The 16,160-nt window shown below is 40.4% G+C and overlaps 1 protein-coding gene across 14 annotated transcripts in view; it reads right to left on the bottom strand.

Annotated features, from left to right (window-relative positions):
* Window positions 1-16,160, bottom strand: part of NUP93 (nucleoporin 93) — a 102,390-nt gene that overhangs the window by 43,956 nt on the left and 42,274 nt on the right. For 2 of the 14 annotated variants that reach the window (XM_067019826.1, XM_067019829.1), the window contains exon 1: window positions 8,299-8,830. The exons of 10 other annotated variants lie outside the window; for them this stretch is intronic. The gene's annotated coding sequence lies outside the window, so the exon portion shown is untranslated. Of the gene's footprint in view, window positions 1-8,298; window positions 8,831-9,910; window positions 10,349-16,160 lie in introns of those variants that run through there. 2 more of the 14 variants (XM_067019828.1, XM_067019827.1) reach the window with 2 other exon arrangements.

Here is a 16,160-nt window from a genome sequence, read left to right as displayed (position 1 = left end):
GATATGTGGTATGGGTAAATACTGTTTTGTGAAACTTTCTTTCAATTATATATACTTATTTGTATGTATGAAGTGGGTCATGGTGTTAAATGTACTTCTTACTATGGATCACAGACAAAAAAGCTGGAGAAATCACTGTTCTAGCCTGCCAACTCTATAGTGTTCCAAAATATTATTATTATTTATTGCTGTGGAACAATAAACACTGTACACCTGCACAAGCAATATCTCCAGCCACATGTTCCATCTTTAACAGAGGAAGTGGGCTGCCTTGCAGTGTATGCTGTCTGAGAACAACCCAGAATGTAACTGCAAGGTAAGCCAAGTCTCTTATCGAAACTGTAGTCACATCTCAGGGACCTGGCAGCCAAACTGGCTTTTAAATGGCTCGGGTTGAGAAAGACAAGTATGAAAAACTGCCTTATTTTAATCACCACGAAGACTCTGGGTTTCGGAATATAAATGACTATAGAAAAAGTGAGTGGGCAAATGATGTTTGTTTTTGTCAAATGGCCAAATTCTCTTCATTTATTTGCTTTCCAAAAGTGAAAGCTGTAAGAAAGAAGGGTCTCTGTGAGAAAAATTTTAGTATCCACTTTAGCTAGGAAAGTACGATGGCAAAAAAGAACCTGCATTGATTCTTTCCCAGTTCTTTGCTTTCCACCAACAACAAATAAGCGATTTATTGAACAGTTATGTAAACAGTTTGAATTGAAGCACACACAGATTTCCTAACCATTAAAAAATAAAACAAAAAAGATAAAATAATTAGTCTAAGTTGGCCCCACAAAACAAAAGCCTTAGTTTACATGGCCCTCAAAACACAAAAGACCGTTCTAGGTCTCTTCCCTTCAACAGACCAACTGGTGATCCACCCTGTCAAAATGTAAAGTGAGGCAGCCATAGCAGGCCTGACTTTCTATCAGAAGGTATCTGACATGAGACAAAAACACATGGTGAGTGCTATAAAAAATCTTGTCTCTTCTCTCATTTAATACATAAAATATATACAAATTTATAGGAAGTCAATAACCAACATTCCAAATCCAAATAATATTAACACAAGTAAGCAGTGACCGTAGTTAATGGTCATTGTGGTTGGAAAAATAATTGCCAAGACACAGGCAGGAGCTAGGAGGGTAATGAAAAATGAAAGGAAAAATAAGCAGGGCAAAAAATAAACTTAAAAAACAGAATAATCAAGAGGGTCTATTCCAAGATGAAACAAGAATTCCAATAAGCACTACAAGTATTCCTTAGAACTTTAGATAGTGAAATGGAGAAGTGTCCACTTTCTCTCAAGACAGGAATACGAGCTGTACCCATTATTTTGCTCGAGCTCATTCTGAATAAAATACCACTCCCTTAACCTCTCCCAAACCTTCTTCCCAATTTCTGAACGAATGACCTCTTCTGAAGTCTTCTCTTGGGTAAAATTTTTACAAAGGTAAAACTGCTACTAAAGGAGAAAGTGAGGAAGGACAAAGCAAGATACTGTTTTCAGATGAGCACAACAGAAATCCTGCCAGCACTCGAGCTGCTGGGCTTATCAGATGGTGTGGACATGCTTTTCATTAGCTCCCTTTGTGGTGCCTACAGAGAACCCTCAAGGAATTTTTCAGGTGCAAAGAGATATTCTTTACTGAAAGCCCAAAAGATGAACAGAGAAATTTAAAATTTGGGGCATTTTCAAAATTTGGGGAACATTCATATGGTTTTATAGCATGCCTGGTTATTTTATTAGATCAATATTTAATGCATTAAAATAAGAGTATATAAAATGTCAGCTTAAAAGGACCAAGAGAGACTGGATCTCCCTTTGTAAGAAGTACAGACAAAATAGCAAATCCAAGCTTTATTCTCCAACTCAGATATTCAGAATAAGTTCCACTGTTTGTTTTCTACCAAAATTTTTAATATTTTAAATTGTTTGTTCACAGATTACATTAAATAAAAGTTTTTCAGACTGCATTAAATTTAAAAGATATATATCTCTTTAAAATTTAATTATATATATATATATATATATATATATATCTTAAAAAAATACCCCTTCAGAAAGCAGTGCTAAGCTGGCAGATTGACATTGTCAATTGGAATACATTTTTAATGCTGTTGTATGATTTCTCACTGTGCATTTATGCAAAAGCCTAGCCACCCTCATTCAGCAGGTGGCAGCAGACCCTGCAAGAGTGGCTGTGGAGTCCGTCCCACCATTTGCCAGTTCAGCAGACCCATCGGCCTACCGGCAGCTCTGGAGTCACAGGTGGCAGACCTTGGTGCTGTGTGAACACCAGGCCATCTGTCGCTGTTAGGCTGCAGGGTCCCATTTCATACATGGTTTCTGCTACTGGCCTAAACAAAGGGTCACACAATTACATGATGGATTTGCGCCCATTAAGGCAAAGCAAATCACTTGCTCCCATATAATCCAAATTGGTTTACAAGATGGTCTACAAATTCTCACAGGCTGAAGAGAACTCAACGTGTGCAAAGAGATTCTAAACCCAAGAATACAGAACTCTGAGCAGTGCTTCCTCCTGGGCCCACCTAGGGCCTTACCGGCAGCATTCTAACTCAAGTGTACTGGCTTGCCTGATCTCTTGCAGCCATGCCAACACAACTGTGACACAATTCCGTCTCCCCTGTGCCTTCTGGAAAAGCCATAAGCCTTCGAGAGACCCACTCATGTAAGTCCATCTAATAGCCTTTGTGGATCCCTCCCTATTATCCTCTCCACCCCACAAAAGAACAAAAAGAAGCACAGGGTCGGGAGTGGAGAGGGAGAGAGACGGGGAAAGGGAGTTGAGAGAGGAAAAGGAGCAAGGACCTCAGGCCTACAGCTTCAAGAATTAGCCTTCCCATCTTAGGAGAGGGAGAGGGGGGAGATGGGGGAGGAGGGAAGATGGAGGAGCAGGAAGAGGAGGAAGGGGAGGAAGAGAAGGGGAGGTGGGGGAGGAAAGAAAGGGGAAGGGAAGGGGGAGGGAGGGGGAGGAGGAAATAACTGTCACATAACAAACACCCAAACTTCCAAGATTTTCATCACTGGGTAAAGAAAGAATATAAGAAGTAGGACTCAGTGTGATCCAGAAGGAGAAGGTCACCTTTGAGAATGGGGACATGTCATTTCTGTAGGGCACTGGTGAGGGGTGCAAGGATGTGTAGCACACCTCCCCTGCCAACACAATGTAGGCATATAACTACTGGATGCCTCTTCCTAGTTCTACACCAAGGCATCAAGCTGGGGCTGCTTAGCAGATCTGGTTGCTGCGCTTGGAGAATAAGGCCAAGGTTAAGGTCTGCAATCCTGTGAGGGCCATTTAAGTCTCTTGTACTGCAAAGCCAGTTCTGTCCCTTTTAGAGGGCCCAGGGCATCCCTGCTATCTATCTCTGGCCATCAAGGAAAGGAAAGCATCTGTCCAGCTCAGTTATTGGGAGACTCCATGGAGAGGGGGAGCAAGTAGTAAGGGCATAATATAAATGAGTAAAATAAAAAATAAGGGCCATTTAGTCAACTAGGGAGGGAAAATGCTTTTCAGCAGAAATGCCCCCTCCTCCCAAATCCAGCAGAGCCCTGCAATAACCTTTCGGGGTTGTGTAAGCAACTTTCCCTTGCTGGTCACAAGAGGTCTGGGGAGAGGATGTGACTTGCTCAGCACTGATACCTCACCACTTCCAGAAAACTAGCCAGAGCCTGCACCCTAGTGATGCAGCAGGATGTGCCATGCTGCAGTCGCTGGACCTCTGCTGGCCATCCTCTCTCTCCACTCCTGGGAAGGGGGCAGAGGAGCAAGAAAACTAGAAACCAAGAGAGGGAGGGAGAGAGGGAGGGAGAGCAGCCAGCCAACTGCTCTCAGAATGCTGAGGTGGCCCCACAGGAGAAAGCAAGGACAGCAACTCTGAGCATTTTATCTCCTCTCCCTGCCCCCCAAACCCGTACCCCTGCCCCACCCTGCCCCAAACTAGCATACTTGCTAGAGCCACCCTTTGGGGACACAAAAACAGGGAGGATTCTAAAGAGAAAACTTTTCAATCTAGCTTTGCAAATGGAATAAACAGTGTGCCAAAGTATGTGTGGCTTCAAAAATCAGCTGAAGGGGCTTCCCTGGTGGCACTGTGGTTGAGAATCCGCCCACCGATGCAGGGGACACGGGTTCGTGCCCCGGTCCGGGAAGATCCCACATGCCGCACAGCGGCTGGGCCCGTGAGCCATGGCCGCTGAGCCTGCGCATCCGGAGCCTGTGCTCCGCAATGGGAGAGGCCACAGCAGTGAGAGGCCCGCCTACCGGAAAAAAAAAAAAAAACCCACCAGCTGAAGAACCCTCTCCTTACCCAAAGGTATGAACAGATCTAAAAAATATTAATCCTACAGCCACTCTTAGGTGATGGAAAGATAAGATAAGGAGGCTACACCAAGGGATGATAAAAATGTTTTAATATGCCTTTGGGGAACTGATTTCCATCTTGGAGATGGATTAGTCCACGTTCAAAGAACTTTGAGTACTAAAACCGCACTGCAATATAAAATGGGAATGCATCAATCACGGTCTTTATCATGGCCAAAGTCCCCTCCCACTGCCCCCCAAAACCACTCTGAAAGAACTTATTAAAATAACCCTGTATTATTTTTTAAAAATACAGGTTGCCTGCTTTGTCAGATCTAGTGTCTTTTCCCTTTGGAAACAGGAGACAAAAGCAAGATTTGGGGGCCATGAGAAAGACAGACAGCAGAGGGTGTGTCTCTGAGGCAGTCAGGTGGGAGCTGAGTGGTTTTTGCCAGGCTGGTTTCCACAGCACTCAGGATTAAGCCTGAGTTCTACTTAGCAAGCATAAGGAACGCCGTTAGTCAAGACAATGTTTGGGAACCACGTGTCATATTAATTCCCTGCTGGTACATGGTGTCAGTCATTTACACTGCAGTCGAAAATCGCAGCTCCTCCCGCTATGCAGCACTGTTTATGCTGATGGGATTGGAGCACTGATCATCATGGCTGTCACAGAAAACGGAGCTTTGGTTTTGCTGCAGTTTCTTCTTATTCAGAAATTCTTTTTCAAAAATTCACTTGTCTAGAGACCACTAAAACAACAGACTTTCTCTTTCATAACTTCCCGTTGCCTTAAATGGAATCTGTCATGGTACCCCTTTGCTAACAGTACTTGGGATTTCACACTCTAATTAAGTTTGGAAGCGTTTTGACTTTGCCTTGTCAGAGCTGAGGGAATACTGCAGGATGCAATACCACTGTCACCATGGGTACAGAAAACATAAAACACTGCTTAGCTAAAATGGCAAATACAAGCAACAGGAAAAGAGAGGGCAAGACCACTTTTCAAATACAAATTGCCCCAAACTTACAGGGAGCTAAAACCTTTCACCCAGCTCATGCACACTAGGAGGAGAAGGGGCAACCCTGCACTGTGGGACCTAGAGATAAAGGAGTGATCTGCTGGGAGGACATGTCAGAATGCTTGTGCCCATCCCGGAAGACAAGCACTTCGCCCTTCATGTGGAGCAACACAGTGAACCTAAAACGCTTGACTTGCAGGATATATCTTGTTTTAATTGTTTGGTTATAAATGCATATCATCTACAACAAAGGACCAGGAGGACTCCAAGCACAGCTCAGTAAGCCATTTCCGGTAAGACTGCGAAGGAACATCTCTGTGAGTAGGTTGCTAGAGCAAAGACAGACTTTGCTGTAAGCTCAGTCCATAAGATCCATCACCAACCAGTAAGTCCACAAAGAGAAAGAGTCAAATGCAAGCAGAGGCACAGCACAGATTACGAGTCTGATGGCCTAGATTTAGGCAAAATTGACAGCTTTCCAGATGTATGACCTTGAGAAAGCTGTTTAATGACAGTAAACCTTGCTTTACCTGACTGTAAGATGAGCTGACTGCACTACATAAACTCTAAGGCCAGCTCCAGAAATTCCAACTCCATGAGAGGTGGGAACAGGTAAGAAATTAGCATTGTCATGACTATAGTTCACTTCTGAAATAATCCATACCTTAAAACCACACAAGAAATACAATAAACTTTGTTTTTGAAGGCAGCCAACATATATTTAATATTTAAAATAACCAAAGCCCACAGAGAGCTAGAACAAAAATCAGAATCAAAGACAAAGTATTTTCATAGGAATGATAGTTTCGTCTTGCCATAAAGGAGAAGCATACTGCCCTGTTTTCTGAAAATTCATCCTATATTGAAAGGAGTACATTTTCACCATTAAAAAAAGAAGAAAGCACAAAGCAAGGAAATTCAGAAGTATTAATAGAAAATAGCTATTTAAAATTTTATTTTATCCATATTTTTCACCAATTTCTTGAAAGCAACAATCAGAAGCTATCTAGATATAAGTGCTAATTAAGTCTTTAGTTCAGGAAAACCTCAAAATTTCTATCTTCTAACAGAATAAAAGGTAATTGTAAATTGGCAGGGCAGTGCTGCTAGAGGTATCTTCAAATCTGATTGAAGGAAAATGACCCGTGCGGTCCACCTCTTATCACAGTGTTCCTGGTGACGCCATTTTACTCCTTCCTCACTGCCATCTTAGTGCCACGAACATCTCCTAGCGGGCTGGCCAACAGGCTTTCTTATCTACATTTTGGCACTGCCAGAGCATCCAAAGGTTCGGTATGAGTATATTTTTTGCAGCAAAAAGAACTAACCCCTGGCTCTTTACTACCAGCCAGGCTAAAATTTCAGATTGAAGAGGTTTAGGAATCTCCTACAAGTACCAGAAAGGAGAGCCTCTTCCGAGCAGCCAAACTTGAGTAGACCATGATGGGGGTAAAGAAAATGGGAAGCAACTAGGTCTCTGCTATGTCCTCAGAGTACCTGGTACATAGCTTACAGAAAGCCAGAGAAAGAAAATAAGACCAGAACCTTCAACCAAGTTTTACTTTAAAAATTTCAAAGGAAGGCTCTGTGATACCCTTTATGTCATCCAACCAAACATTTATGCAAGCAAAGATGCAGTAAAATGGAGTTCTAATTTGCTGCCCTAAAAGTCTTATTTCAAAGTGCAAGCCTTGTAAAAACCAAAGGAAAAGAATCCCTTTGCATTCCATTATATAGTAAACAATTAATATATTACATGTCCTTCTCAGGATTAACAAAATTATATGGAGATCTAGGCTCTTATGCTACAAGCATAAGATTAATGCAAGATTTACGGAATCTTTGTGGGATTCTAAACAGGGCTTAGGAAAACTGAGCCTTCTTATTTCAATGAAAAGACTAATGTGAAAATCCTCCTCTCCCTTAGTTTCAAAGACATCTCCTAATTAGAGAAAACAGCATTCAGTGAGCAGGATGAACAACAGCTAGTGCAACAAGACTTGGAAGAACAGTTGGCTTTATCAATTTGATATCAAGTTAAAAGCTATCTAGTTCTGTGAAGATTCAACTCCTGAAACAGCTACTAAAGCATTTTGAGCAAATTCTTCATGGTACAGTTTACTGTAAAATACACTTACTATAAATTCCTCAGGGTTAAGTGCCTTTAAAAAGATAAACACACAAATCAAAGTTAAAATCCACTTGTTTCCTCTTAGTAACAGCATAAAGGAACAAAGGAATAAGCTGAGTCAAATCCAATTAATTTTAAGAATCAAGATTTCTAAGCTTACAATCACAAACAAGAGTTTTCCACAAGTAGCTTTGAAGTCACAACTATTAATTAAACAGAAGGCACTAAAAATTATCCCCATTAATGAGAGTGAAAGCCCTCAATCTACTGATCTTTTAAGATAAAATCTTCTTTTGTTAAAACATTTTTCTTATATATTTTAATCAGCTATTATAGATCATTAACATGGAAGCATTTTCTTAAAAAAACCCCAAAACAATAAAAACCCTAAAATCCAGCAATTTTCTTCATAAATGGAAAATAAACTATAAAAGACAGTGAAAAGCCTGGACTCTCTTAAATATACCATATTTAGATTTCTTTCTTCTCTCAAGTGTCATTTTCATCTTTGACTACTGATAATATTCATACCTCTCATTAACTTAAATTACCAATGAATATTTAATTAAAAGCATGTATTAAAACCACTCACAAAACCTATATTTCAAGTATATACACATATATATATATATGTACACACACACACACACACCAATATGTATCACACCTGGTTTCTAACACATACATTAAAAAATACATCTAACAATCTCTGTATTATACCTTTAATATTTGCAGCGTTCATTTTAAAGTCTATTTTGCCCATTCAACCAAAGACAAATTTTCAACCTCTCACCACTTTATGAGTATGAGAAATACTTACTGTAGACAAAAGGATTCCATTTTCTTTCTGGGAATGCTCTCCACCCTCCTACAGAACTCTTTTATGCAGTGTGCAATTTCATTTTCTGAGTTTTACAGTAACAAAGCTCTCGTGCCACAGAACCTAATGTAAATGAAATGGCCCTGCAGCTGCCTTCAGAACCCAGCTCACCTCAACCATGATACAGCTAATTGTTAAAAATGGTGGCTGAGACATTTTCCATACATTAAATTAAGGAGCTCTGATGAAGGCACTGGCATCCTCCCACTTCAGACAAAGGAAAATAATTTGCGACTGTACCAAGGCACGGATAACTGAGTCATCTCCCATACAGGGTCAGTGTTAGAGGTTTCCTCCATCTTTACAAAATGCAAACCACAGCTCATTGTCTCATCCCAGAAATCAATTCTCTGTAATGCTGCACTGGGTCAGAGTTTTAAAGGAATCTTAGTCATGAGTAAATCCAGACCTCCAACGCGGAGACAAGTCAAATTCTCACAGTTCCTCTCCCTTCCCTGAGCAGCTCTCTTCTATTCCCCACTTGACAGCTCCTCAAGTCTTCCTATTGTTAAGAGTACAGAAAGTCCCACACCTCTGAAGGGAGCTAAATCTCTCAACTAGGTGAGCAGTTTCCAAGTCCATGCTTCGGAAAGAAGTCCAGACCCTACAGGTCCCATGATACAAATACATTCCTTGGGGTAAAAAGCTACACATCACCGTCTTTTTTTTTTGGGGGGGGGGGGCTTGTTTTTAAGGGAAGACAACAATCAAGCTGCTTTTTAATGCTGAATTAAAAGTATTTTATCTCTGATATTAATCAAGGTATTAAAAGTGGTATAGGCAACATTTATAATTTTACCACCCTCCAGATAATGCTTACATGACTTGGGAAGTTTTTCATTTCACTTACACAAATCACATTCTCTGCACCAAAAACTGGAAGTATACTTAAAGCATTCATATCACACTCTTTTGAGGATGAATTTAGGATATGAAAAGTAACTATCTTAATTCAAATCACCTACATTTGATAATACTTAAGAATCCACATTTTAAAGCCTTATGCTAAAGCATTTCTTGTGAGATAATTCCAGATATATCAAATAGTACTTTTTCCCTAACATAATATAAATGACTGAATTCCTTGGTAAAGCATTCTACGCACATACACACACTCACCTACAATCCCAAAGAAGGATCTGATTTTAGCAAAGAAAAATTCTATTTTAATATTTTACCTCTTGTAAGAATTCTGCACTTTGTATGCATCTTTTCAAAAAAATCCTAAAGAAAGACCACACTACTTAGTACTTAAAGATGAAGCCTGAAAAAATCCTAAATAACCAAATATTTAAATCTTTAAGCAAATGCTTCTCTGCCCCACCCAACAGATTTTTTTAAAGAAAAATGTAAACTAACGGCACAAATCTGAATAATTCTCAGAAGAATCAAAGTACTTTTTCTATTGAATGAGTTAAATGCTTCTGAATTCATCTCAAAATTTTAAGCAAACCGAGACTTTGTCTTTCAGAGGTACTGCAACTACATGCTATCAATGTATTTACTAGGGCGCAATAATCTTAATTTCTTTACGAAACATAGGCAATCCTACCTGCAGCTCTCAAATTTAAGGAGTTACAGACCAGTCGACGCTGTTGGTCACGCAGCTCTTCCATACCTTCTGTGTGGGATGAGCTCTGCTGGAACCAGTGCTCAAGTTTTTCCCACTTCGAACAGCCAGAATTGAGAGGGGGGAGGAGGGGAGAGGAGAGAGAGGAAAGAGAGACAGAAGAGAGAGAAAGAAGAAAAAGGAAAAGAGCACACCCTGCAAATGCTGGTATGACTGAAGCACTAAAGAGTCTAATTAGACAATGAGATTGCAGGATCCCCTTAAAAAGGGTGCACACAGCCCCTGGGCGCAGCATCATTATTTGTGCTGCTCCAGACAAATTCAGAGAAGTCAGCCATCAGTTTGAAAGCACAAACTGATGGGAGTAACAGTTTATAGGTTACAGAAGGGTATTTTATTGTTAACGGACTGTACCAAGTTAAGATTTAAGAGGGGGAGAGACAACATGTAGGCAAGGAATGCTATGATACTTTTTTTTTTTTTGACCCAAGCCACTGCAATTACTCTGATGTGAATTTTTGATGACTTCCGACATCTTGCATGGTTAATAATCGCTTCAGCTGTCATGTTTGGTTAATGTGGAAAATGCATTTGCTGCATTGTGATGCAGTTCTGTGGCCACAGATTTTAACACCAGTTGTGAAGCTGGTCCCTTAACTGAGCAGCAGGAATTTGCACATGCCATGATGCTAAAATAAATGGTGGTTAAAAGATTTTATACAGCAGCAGGCAGATTCTGCCATTTTAGCCTACAGAATTTGTAGATCCAACATCCACAAGCATCTCAGATCACTGTACCCTCATCAAGTGCACTGTCCTTCAAACAGAACAGTAAATTCACCATCTTATATGTTTGGCCTCTCAGCAGTTAAAATATTTCGATACTGTTTAAATAACTCTTCAGATTAATTACAGCTTTTAACAGAACGAGGTTATTTGCATTTCAGGAATATACAGCCAATGAAACTGTCAGTGACACAGGAAAATGCAGACCTTTTATTAACATATGCTCAGCTCAACTGTCACTTCTCTGTATAACATTTAGGGAAAAATATATGATGTGTAAATAATGAATATTCCCATACTAACGTAATGGTTTTTTAAAATGTTCCTCAGAAAGGGATTTTTTTTTCCTCCGTGTTTTAATGTATAACCTGAAAATTAAAGACTACATCAAAACACTAACGTGTTTTTTATTGTCACTAAAAGAAATTCAATGCGGCAAACAACTGTGCAATTACAGGAAAGCTTGTGCAAAAGCAGAGATGAAACCGCACTGAGAACCAGGCATCAGATGATTAAAGTCAGGCCAGTAAGGTAGTGGACAGTCATTATGGTGCAGATTGCAAAAGAAAAATCGAGAAAAAGACCCTTCCATCTTCAAAAACAAAACCCACAAACCCTACAATGCAATGTGTTGGCTGCAAAACCAATACCTATACTGCGGAACCTGAAGGACACATGATTTGCCAATTTCACAACACATTTTTTATACAAATATTAACTTGGCTACTTAGTATCTAGAATTTGGCTACTTAAGGTTCTTATTCATCTATAACAATCATTCTGGTATTTAAAGAAGCAGAACCAGGTTACAGACTTTGCTGCTTTAAAAGATAAATAACTAATATTATCAACTTGTATTTCTTACATCGGAACTTTTGCCAATTAAATGTTCATAGTTGAGATGTTTCAGACGTTTCTGCACTGAAAAAAATAAAACTAAAGGGAAAAAGAATGAACATAAGAACACACCGGTGTCTGAACAGTGAACAACAATGAAAGAACTTATGTTACTAACATAAAAAATCAACCCATGATTTCCTTTGTTTCATTCATTGTGATAGCACCAAATGCATAATTTGGAGGTGCATGTGTTAACAAGAGCTGAAGAGCTTTCTAGTTTTGTTTCTTCTCCTAACTTAAAATTAACTGCACCAACAGTGCTATTTGGTGCCACAGCAGATGTCACAGTAGTTGTAGCTAACATTCAACAACTCAAGCTTTTTTGTTCCAGACCCAATACAAGATAGCACTAGCAGCTCAAAATCGCACAAGGAGGGAGAGGGATAGTGTTGGGGGTAGCTTTGAAATTAACCAGGCTCAGCTTATGCTCCAATTACTGAACAAAAGACAATCCTGGGGGACCTCTGTCTGAACCAGTGCAAGAAGCAAACTCTTTTGTTTCTGATCAAATAAATACAGCATTGGAACACAGCAGATATGCAGCAATAGGAGTCTCTGCCTGGGGATGGAAGGGGCAAGAAAAAAAAGAACTTAAAGACCCCAGCGTGCTTACAGTCAAACCACTTCAGTGACGGTTAAAACCTATTCCTGAGGGAGGCATCTGAAGTTCACTACACGGGACTGAGAAAACCCCCTTCAATTACTTAAAAAACCCACATCATGGAGCCACATTTTTCCATGCCACTATGGCCAAAGAAATACATTCAGAGGATATATCTTTATGCTAGAATAAACCATAAACCAGCTTAGCCTCAGTCTTCCCCAATCTATGAATACCCCAAGGAGACCAGATGAGCTGCAGAATATTCTGACTGCAAAGGACCTCGGAGCAGAGACTACTGAGAAGTGTTAACTAACCTGCCTCAGACTCCAAGTCCGAATAAGTATGTGGAGGTCATTAAAACGCTGGACAGAAGCCACCTTACAAAGGAGGTACTTTTCCAATTGATTTATCACTAGATGAATTAATCCATTCCTAAATGCCTATTTGGTAGTCCACTGTTTAATTCTGTATTTTGGCTTTATATAGCCCTAAGCACCAAAAACTAAAACAAAGAGAAAAGGACAGACAAGTAGTGGACTCAGCACTTATTAATATAAGGGACATAAATGCGCCTGCTTATACAAATGCAAAGATGATGTCTGCTTCTTTCTACCAAAGGGGATCGATACGATCTTTTCAAAATCCTCTGTACACTGCACCATTCTGAACTACAACGGCAGCTAATTTGTACATCAGATACACACATACTCTATGTAAAAAATGTAGACACCCAAGTGTAAAGACAGATGGATCTTACTACCACAATGACCAAAGTGTATTAGGTCTTTGTGTACTTGAAAGATCTCCAAATTTCAGGTGAGGGCTTGAATTTTTAAACAGTATTCCATATAAAATTCCAACAAAGTATGCCTTTAGTAGTTCCTTAGAATTCACTGTAATGAGAATCTTTAATAGAAGTTTCAAGTTTGTTGTTTTTATTTCCATCTCTCTACAGATTCTCCCAATTAGTCCATTAAAGAACTTCTTAGCAAAGTACAGGTATAGGACCAAGAAAGAAAGAAAAAATTTTCCGAAAATAGTAGGAACACTTCCTCCAACTTAAGATATCCAGGTTCCAAAGACTCTCAGAGTTTCTCCCTCATGTAGTTAACTAGTTTGAAACATCTGAGAAGGAAAAAAAAAAAAAAAAAAAAGGAAGGGGGAAAACAGTTCCAATTTCCTTAAGCCCATGCTTGAAACACACTGAGGATGAGGAGACATTTTTTAAGGGGTGGCATTAATACTCCTTAAAAAAAACCAAACAAACCTGTTACCATTAACAAATAAGATTATAGAATAGAAAAAGGAAGCCATTGAAATTCTATGGTTCAAGTAGAATTATAATAATCACTAGGTGGGGACTTCCGTGGCGGTCCAATGGTTAAGAATGCATGCTTCCACTGCAGGGAGCATGGGGTCAATCCCTGGTCGGGAAACTTAAGATCCCACATGCTGCGTGATGCGGCCAAAACTAACTAACTAACATAAAATAAAATAAAATAAAATAAAATAAAAATCACTAGGTGAAGTTCAAGTGCACAACTGTAAAGCTCTAAAGTACATTAACAATATGCTGGGCTCTACCCAGAAATCAAACTTTTACAGAACGCTGGTTAGCTGTGTTCTGCCTTCTGCCAGGCTCACTGGGTTGCTGGGAAGATCAAGTAATGTCACTGGTGGGTAAGTGCTTTTAAGAGTTAAAAATGAGAGGCCACATGAGGTTGGGCAGTCACTGTCCCCTACCTGCTAGTCTTCTGAGGCACAGCCGGCTCCCAGCTCCCTTCCCAGCCTCCATCACCAACCTCCTCCCGGCTCCTCTCTCCTTGCTGAGACCTTGGTCCCTTGCCCCATGCTACATGCTTCCTGTCCTGTACAGTCATTTGCACTGCCACAACTCTTACCTCTAAACCAGTGGCTCTGGAAAATTCTGTCTGGAGCTATTTTCTGAGCAGTGTTTCTTATCCTACCTTTAAAGTGTTTCAGGGGCATTTCCATGGTGATGTCTTGCCAGAACATCAAAAACTGAAACAAAATCTCAACTCTCAATCTAGTTAACCCTCCTAATTCCTCAGCTTCGACCAATAGTACCAATCCTTCTCTTGCGACAAACCTCGAGTTATTTCTGAACATCCTTCTTAAGCCCATCAGGCACCAAGTGCGGCAGATGTTTTATTCCAAATGTCTCTCACACATCTTTTCCTCTCCGTTTTCTCGGCCACCAACCTGGTCCTGGCCATCATCACTGTGCCTGGATTACTGCAATTGCCTCTGAACAACACCACAGCAGGTATCCTTCCACTGGCCACGCTAACTTCCATTAGTGTTTCCACACCCTCCCTCCTTCCGTGTTGACATTTACCTACTCCAAAACTTTTAACAGCATGTACTGCCTACACTCCACTGCTTGGCAGTCACTCCTTTCACATTTGATCCTCCCCTCACTGACAGACTTTATTTCTTAGCACATAACTTCTATTCTCACCTTGCTGACCTTGTTCAGGTTATTACTCTCATATCTTCTTTCACTTCCTGCAAGCTAAGCCCATTTAAGCTTTCAAGGTCTATTGGGATCCTGACTATTCCAGGGGATCTTCCCCAATCACCCTTGAAGTCATCCGTCATTACCCCTTCCTCTCCTCTGAACTCCGTATGGCATGTAGAGTCTCATGTCATTCCCATTCAGTTTTGCCAGTCACTTTACAGAGTCTTGGACAGTTTGACCCTATTATAGGAATGTTAGTCTGGGCTCTCCAGGTAGAAAACAATGAGCTTCTAGGGGGCAGTATCCAGAATTTATGTTTATTCTAATTGTTATCAGTGCCTACCATAGTGCTGTCCTTAATGGGCATGCAACAAAACCATTGATTTTCATTAGTGTTCACTAGGTCCCACCCAGGGAGATGGAAGCATCTACTTAAAGGGGAGCGAAATATTACTTTCGCTTATTGTTTGTTCTTTCAAATCTCTTCAGTTCCTTGAGATAATTGCAGCCTTAGGTAACTAAGGCAGATGCTGAGGTGGTTCCTGGCCAATGTGCAGAGGCACCAAATTCTTCTTTGTGACTAAGCAACATTACCAACAGTAATCAATTCCCAAAGTCGGCTTCCTTCTCAGTTGCATCTAGAGCCAAGGAGGTTCCGGGAAAATGAGATGGTCCTAGCCAAAGTCAGTGGTGTGGCATTCACAGCTGATCTGTCCTGACAAATCAGCTGAGAATGAAAAAGCAACCTGCTAATTTTATCAATGACATTTCGCCTTGAGTATTAAGTGAGGACCACTAGATTTATGCAGTCACTAAAGAGTCAGAGGATGTCTGCACATCTTTTTTAGCAGTAAAACAAATTAAGGTCCACTCTCTGTTGCTCACATACAGACTTGTCTGCTCAGGGGTCAAGAAACAACAGGGAAAAGAAAGCTCTCTGCCTGAGAAGCTGATGAGTTCCTGCTGCCCAGAACAGGGTTCTGCTTTGGTAAGCCTATAAGCCAAAAGGGGTGGGAACACAGTTTAGAAGTGGGCCAGAAACTTTAAGGCAGGTAGGTGAAGGTAATTAGAGAAGTAAGATTTCTACTTTAAACATGTTTTGAGGAAGTAGTTCTTCAGTTAGTGCAGTTACTAATGGGAATGGGCTAAAATGGGAGGAGGAAGCAGCTCTCCTCAAACATTCCTCCAGGACAATTCACTGCAGTCCCAAGGTTCAGAAATTCAGAATAAGAGCTCTCTGTCAGTCTAGTTCTGGGTCTGGGTCTCTGTCTCTGTCTGTCTGTCTCTCTCTCACACACACACACACACACACAAACACACACACACTCACAGCATCTAATCAAGCCTTAGTATTTAGATAAAGGGAACAAGAGACTTTGGCAAGAACTTGTAGACTATATGAAGAACTTCTACCTCAATAATAATAAATGAAATAATACAGTAAATATAGACTAATTTTT

The sequence above is a fragment of the Kogia breviceps genome, chromosome 18 (genome assembly GCF_026419965.1).
Source record: "Kogia breviceps isolate mKogBre1 chromosome 18, mKogBre1 haplotype 1, whole genome shotgun sequence".
Taxonomy (NCBI): Eukaryota; Metazoa; Chordata; class Mammalia; order Artiodactyla; family Physeteridae; genus Kogia; species Kogia breviceps.
The sequence above is the reverse complement of the archived record's forward strand: the minus strand, read 5'-3'. Positions and strand labels throughout refer to the sequence as shown.